Consider the following 6,508-nt stretch of genomic DNA (forward strand, 5'->3'; position numbering starts at 1 on the left):
GTGCTACTTTCACAGCCGCCCAAAGACGATCTTCCTCAAGGAGCATTGCGTCATCTTGCCGCAGTTGCTCTTGCTCAAGCTCATCATAAGCGAGCACTCGAGGTGACCCGTGCATGAGTTCAGTGGGGAGAACTTCTTCTGCCCCGTATACCAGGGCAAAAGGTTTCTGGCCGGTGGCTCGATTTGGCATCGTCCTGATCGACCAAAGAACCGTCGACAACTCATCAATCCATCGCCTTCCACTCTTGTGCAGCCTGTCAAAGGTTTTGGTCCTTAAGCCTCGCAGTACTTTAGCGTTCGCCCTCTCACCTTGACCATTGCTTCATGGGTGAGCAACGGAAGCGAAACAGACTTTGCTGCCGAGGTCTTGGATATATTATATGAAGGTGCGGCTTGTGAACTGTGTGCCGTTGTCGGTGATGACCCTGTTGGGTACACCAAAACGACACACTAGTCCCTTGAAGAACTTGACGATCGACTGAGCTGTGACCTTCCTCACTGCCTCCACCTCCGGCCACTTTGTGAACTTGTTGATTGCAACGTACAAGTACTCAAAGCCCCCGACAGCGTGGGGGAAAGGGCCCAGTATGTCGAGCCCCCAGACCAAGAAGGGCCAGAAGAGAGGAATGGTTTGAAGGGCTTGAGCTGGCTGATGAGGCTTCTTTGAATGGAACTGACATGCTTCACACCTGGTGACTAGTGTCGTCGCATCCTGGAGGGCGGTGGGCCAGAAGAAACCTTGCCGAAATGCCTTGCCAGCAAGGGCCCTTGACCCGATGTGGGATCCACATATGCCTCCGTGTATCTCTGCCAACATCTCCAGTCCTTTCTCCCAAGGGATACACTTCAATTTCACACCATTTGACCTCTTTCTGTACAGGACGTCATCGACGAACTGGTACATGGTAGAGCGACGGGCTACTTTTTCCGCTTCTCCCTGCTCTTCAGGAAGTTCCCCTATTTGGAGGAATCGGACGGTATGATGTGCCCAGGCTGGAACCTGGGGCTCGACGGCGAGGACTAAAGGCATTTCCTCCGCTATAGGAGCGGCTGTCTCGACGGCAAGAGCTCGACGCTCCGCCGAAGCTAGCTGTCCCGTGGCGGGCTCAGCGTCCCTGGCAACATCCTTGCCGGCGGCTCCGGGGAGCTTGGCGGGAAAGTACTTGTCGGGTCCTGATTTCCTCCTCTTGTTCTGCTCTGTTGATGGATCAATGGATGGCTGAGTTAGCTGGAGCACATAGGTACCTGGTTCCACAGGTAGCTTGAGGGCAGCGCGTTTTGACAGGTAATCGGCAATATCGTTCTTTGCTCGGGGAATGTATTCAGCCTGTATACCGTCGAAATGCTCTTCCAGCTTTCTCACTTCATCGACGTAGGCCTTCATCAACGGGCTCTGGTAGTCCTTGTTGACTTGTTTGACAACGAGCTGCGAGTCGCCCCTGACGATGAGCTTCTTGATTCCGAGGTCTGCCGCGATCCTAAGACCGGCAAGCAGCCCTTCGTACTCTGCCGTATTGTTTGTTGACACCTCCCTGGGGAAGTGCATCTGGATCACGTACTTGAGGTGCTCTCCGGTGGGCGCGACAAGCAGTACGCCAGCCCCGACGCCATGTAAGGAGAAAGCTACATCAAAGTACATGATCCAACTGCAACTTGCCTCCTTGCCGGGGAGAGCAGTCTCTTGGGCTTCTTCGTCAGGCGTTGCAGTCCATTCTGCAATGAACTCCGCCAGGACTCGGCTCTGAATCGTCGAAGTACTTTCAAACTTGAGGCCAAAGCTGCACAGGTCCGGTGCCCATTCCACAATTCTTCCCGTTGCATCTGGATTGTGCAATATCCGTTGCAGAGGGAGGCGAGTGACGACAGTGATCTCGTGTGCCTGGAAGTAGTGACGCAGCTTCCTCGAGGCCATAAGAAGGCCGAAGAGCAGTTTCTGCACACCGGAGTACCTTGATCTAGCTCCCTGCAGGAGGGAACTAATAAAGTAGACCGGGTGCTGCATCATTTTCTTCTTCGGCGGCACTTCGACTGGCTGTGTCGTCTCTGCATTGGTGGTGTCGGGCTCTGTCGCTGCCATTACCTCATCGTCAACCTCTCTCTGCGCCACTAGTGCGGCGCTGACCACCTGGTTAGTTGCCACCAGGTATAGCAGCAACGGCTCCTGTGGCCTAGGCACAACTAGTATTGGCACGGAGCAGAGGTACTTCTTCAAATCTTGCAATGCTGCTTCAGCCTCTGGCGTCCACTTCATCGGGCCTGCCTTTTTTAGGATCTTGAAAAAGGGAAGGGCGCGCTCGGCAGACTTGGAAATGAATCTGCCCATGGCGGCGGCGCAACCAGCAAGCCGACGCACATCCTTGATTCGCTTGGGTGCTTCAATCTGCTCTATAGCTTTGATCTTGTCCGGATTGGCCTCTATCCCACGCTGTGACACAAAGAACCCGAGAAGCTTGCCGGACGGGACACCAAAGACGCACTTCTCAGGGTTCAGCTTGAGATTGATCTTGCGCAGGTTTGCAAATGTTTCTTGCAAATCCGGTATGAGGCTTGCCATGTCCTTGGTTTTGACCACTATGTCATCCATATAAGCTTCCATATTTCTATGGAGCTGGGGTTCAAAACCAATCTGGACCACCCTTGCAAACGTCGAACCAGCACTCTTCAGCCCGAAAGGCATCCGTATGAAACAATACGTACCACATGGGGTGATGAATGCTATTTTCTCTTCGTCTTCTCTTGTCATGAAGATCTGGTGGTAGCCGGAGTAGGCATCGAGGAATGACAACAGATCACACATAGCTGTGGAGTCAACAAACTGGTCGATGCGCGGCAACGGGAAGGGGTCCTTAGGACAAGCCTTATTGATATCTGTGTAATCAATACACAGCCTCCACCTCCCATTAGCCTTGCGCACTACGACCGGATTGGCCAACCACGTTGGATGGAGCACTCCTCTTACCAAACCCGCTGCTTCCAGTTTCCGGATCTCCTCTGTGATGAACTCTTGTCGTTCCAAAGCTTGTTTTCTGACCTTCTGCTTGACGGGCCGCGCATGAGGACAGACAGCAAGGTGGTGCTCAATCACCTCCCTGGGAACACCGGGGATGTCGGAAGCTTGCCATGCAAACACATCGACATTCGCCCGCGGGAAGGTGACGAGTGCGTCTTCCTATTTGTCGTCGAGGGTGGAGCTTATGGTGAAAGCCCCTCCCGTGCCGTCCTCATTGACAGAAACCTTCTTGGTTCCTGGCGGTATGGCCCTAGGCTTCTTGTTTTCGCCGGTGGAGCTCTCTGGCACGTCCTCGACGGGAGCGCTACACTCCAAAGAGGTGCGCTTGCCGGAGTGGGTGTCCGAGGTCTCACCGGTCTTCTTCTTATTCTTCCCTCCCGGGGTCCCAGTGGCAGGAGCAAGTGCCCTAGTGGCGGCAGCTGCTGCAACTGCCTGCTGGTATAATTGGTCAGCGCAAATCAGTGCATCTTTCTTATTGGAGGGGATGGTGATGATCGTCACAGGTCCTGGCATCTTCAGGGTGTTGTAGGCGTAGTGTGACGCCGCCATGAACTTGGCCAGCGCTGGGCGGCCAAGGACCCCGTTGTAGGGCAAGGGGATCTTGGCAACATCAAACACGATCCTCTCCGTCCTGTAGTTCAGATCGCTTCCAAAAGTCACGGGCAGCGTGACCTTTCCCTTAGGTTCGCTTCTTCCCGGGTTGACCCCCTGAAACGTGCCCGTCTCCTCGAGGTCTCCATCAGGAATCTGCAGTTTCTCGATCAAGGCAGGCGAGATCAAGTTCAGACCGTCCCCGCCATCGACTAGCATCTTTGTCACCTTGAGGTTGCGTATTGTTGGTGAAACCAACAATGGCAAGCACCCGACCATAGTAGTGCGATCAGGGTGATCCTCGGTGTCAAAAATGATAGGTGTGCTGGACCACTTCAGCGGCCTTTGGGCATCAAACGACCGCTCTGCCGCTGTAATCTCTCGCGCCCACTATTTAAGCTGGCGGTGAGAAGTATGCAGCGAGGCGCCGCCGCCGATGCACATGGCCTCTGTAGCTTTCTGAAACTCTTGGTCGTCGGATTCGTCGTCCTCTTCGTGATCGTCGTCTTCTGGCTTTTTGTCACGGCCCCGGGTAGGCCTCTCCTGTTGTTTATCCTTGCCGCGACGGCCCGCCTGGCCGTCACGCTTCTTGCCGGACCCCTCAGAATCGTCTTGGCCCTTCTCCTTGTCCTGCCTCTCATATTCAGCCCTCTACTTCTCAGCGAGGAGCTCAACCTGTCGGCAGTCTTGGAGAGCATGGCCTTTGGTGCGATGGATCTTGCAGTATCTCTTGTCGGAGTTCCCTGGCTTCTCGGCAACCGCCAAGGCCCGGCAGGCGACACATCCGGCAATTTCCTTGCCGGGGTCATCCGCCTTGGTTTTCTTGGTGGAGCCGGTGTCACCAGATCCCTCGACGGCAAGCACGGCTTTACCTTTGCGCTTCCTGTTGCGGCGCCGGCCCTTCTTCGCCGGGGCGGCAGTATCTTCATCTGAGGAGTCGGTTTCCACGCCGGCGTCTTTGCCGGGGTACTTCCTTCCCTCTTCAGCCCGGGCACATCTGTCAGCAAGAACATAGAGTTCTGCTACATCTTTCACCTTGTTCATGGCCAGCTCTTTGCGCATCTTGCGGTTACGCACGTTCTGATGGAACGCGCTGATGATGGCGGCAGGGTGAACATCAGGGATATTGTACTATATCCGGCTGAACCTCTGTATATACTTACGGAGACTCTCGCCTCCCTTCTAGGGAATGACGTGCAGGTCGCTCGCTTGGCCATGGGCTTGGTGGCCTCCAGTAAAGGCGCCCACAAACTCATGGCACAAATCCGACCAGGAGGAAATAGAGTCTACCGGCAAGTGCATCAACCATGACATGGCGTTGGGTTTAAGAGCCAACGGAAAGTAATTCGCAAGCACCTTATTGTCGCGGGCTCCGGCAGCTTACATTGCAATGGTGTAGATGCTGAGGAACTCGGACGGGTGGGTCTTGCCGCTATACTTTTCGCCCACGTCAGGTTTGAAGGTGCGGTGAGTGGGACATTGGAACTGCCGCAGCTCACGGGTAAAAGCCGGACAGCCTACCTCGTAAGGTTGGCCTCTAGGGCTCTCCGATGCCAGGTGGTTCATAGCAGGCCCTGCTCGCCTGTCTGACTGGTGGCGCGCTCCGCGGCGGCGCTCGATAGTGGTTCGAGCATCTTCATGTTCTCGTTCTCAAAGGACTTGGCGCTGGTCACAGTGGGTCCGCGGGTCGGACGACGCTATGGAGATTTCGTCGCCTGCAACGTTGCGACGGGCTGGCGTCCGTGGTACCGGGCGAGGAGGAGGCGAGTGCACCATGGTCGCGGCGCCGCCGGCTTTCCTGCCACTAGTACGTGGGACTCCGTTGGAGCATCGACCCGGGGGATCCACCGGACTCGGTTCGTCTTTGTTGGCCACCGCAACAAGGCTTCGGATAGTGGCTCTCCATTTGTCGAGTTTCCCTGTAGTGGGAGGAAAGTTGAGGAGCAACTGCGCGCGCCAGGGCTTCTGCTGGCGTTCGTGGCAGCGAAACCTGCACAGATCGCGACGCGCTTCGACTTCTGACCATGTCAGAAGGAGCTCTATCACGACCCCACGGTCACATGCCATCTTCACCAGCGCCTCGGTGAGCGGGCAGGTCTTCTACCTCCTGGGAGTGGCGCTCGGGGCTCTTCCCACGGCGATGCCCGGGGTCTTCGGCGTGATTGCGCCGTTCGTCGTGTGCCGCGTTAGGCTTGGCCTGTCGGGCTCGGACTATGGAAGGCGACCAACCCCCCGTCGAACCTTCTCCGTCAAGAGCCACTACAACCATCTTAACTGAAGCAACGTTTGGGTCAAAGAATGGGAACACAAATGCTTTGAAGGTGACGTGGTTTCTCTATGTAGAAGCTTGCTCCTTACAGAAACGCGTATGGATAAAAAGAGAACTTATCTATTTGGCTTGTTGGGGATCGATATGTAGGCTTGTTCGCTTTTCTTTTCGAGATCGAGTCTGCGGCAAGAGTCCGGTAGTTAGTGGAGAGCGAAACAATAGCAACATATGATCTCATCTACATGCTCATGGCAAGTTCATGTTATGCTATGCATGCATGCAAGTTTTAGGGGGGCCCAGCGCTTCGTTTTAGTGTCTATGCTAAGGGTTACATGCGCATCAGCAAGGCTTCTACAAAAAGGTGGTTGTTGGGCAGGGCCCGACAGCCGAACCTTACGGGTATAACTTATGAAGATACTCAATGTTCCATGAGTTTTGCAATTGAATGACATCTCCAGTCTGCAGACGGACTGCGCCGGGTCTGGGGACTCCTATTACCCGATAAGGGCCCTCCCAATTTGGCGTCAACTTGTTTGCACCCTTGGCGGACTGAACACACCTAAGGACAAGGTCGCCTTCCTCAAGGCTCCGGGCATCAACCCTGCGACTGTGCCAGCGACGCAGGGCTTGCTGGTATC

Source organism: Triticum aestivum, chromosome 3A (assembly GCF_018294505.1).
Source record: "Triticum aestivum cultivar Chinese Spring chromosome 3A, IWGSC CS RefSeq v2.1, whole genome shotgun sequence".
NCBI classification, from domain to species: Eukaryota; Viridiplantae; Streptophyta; class Magnoliopsida; order Poales; family Poaceae; genus Triticum; species Triticum aestivum.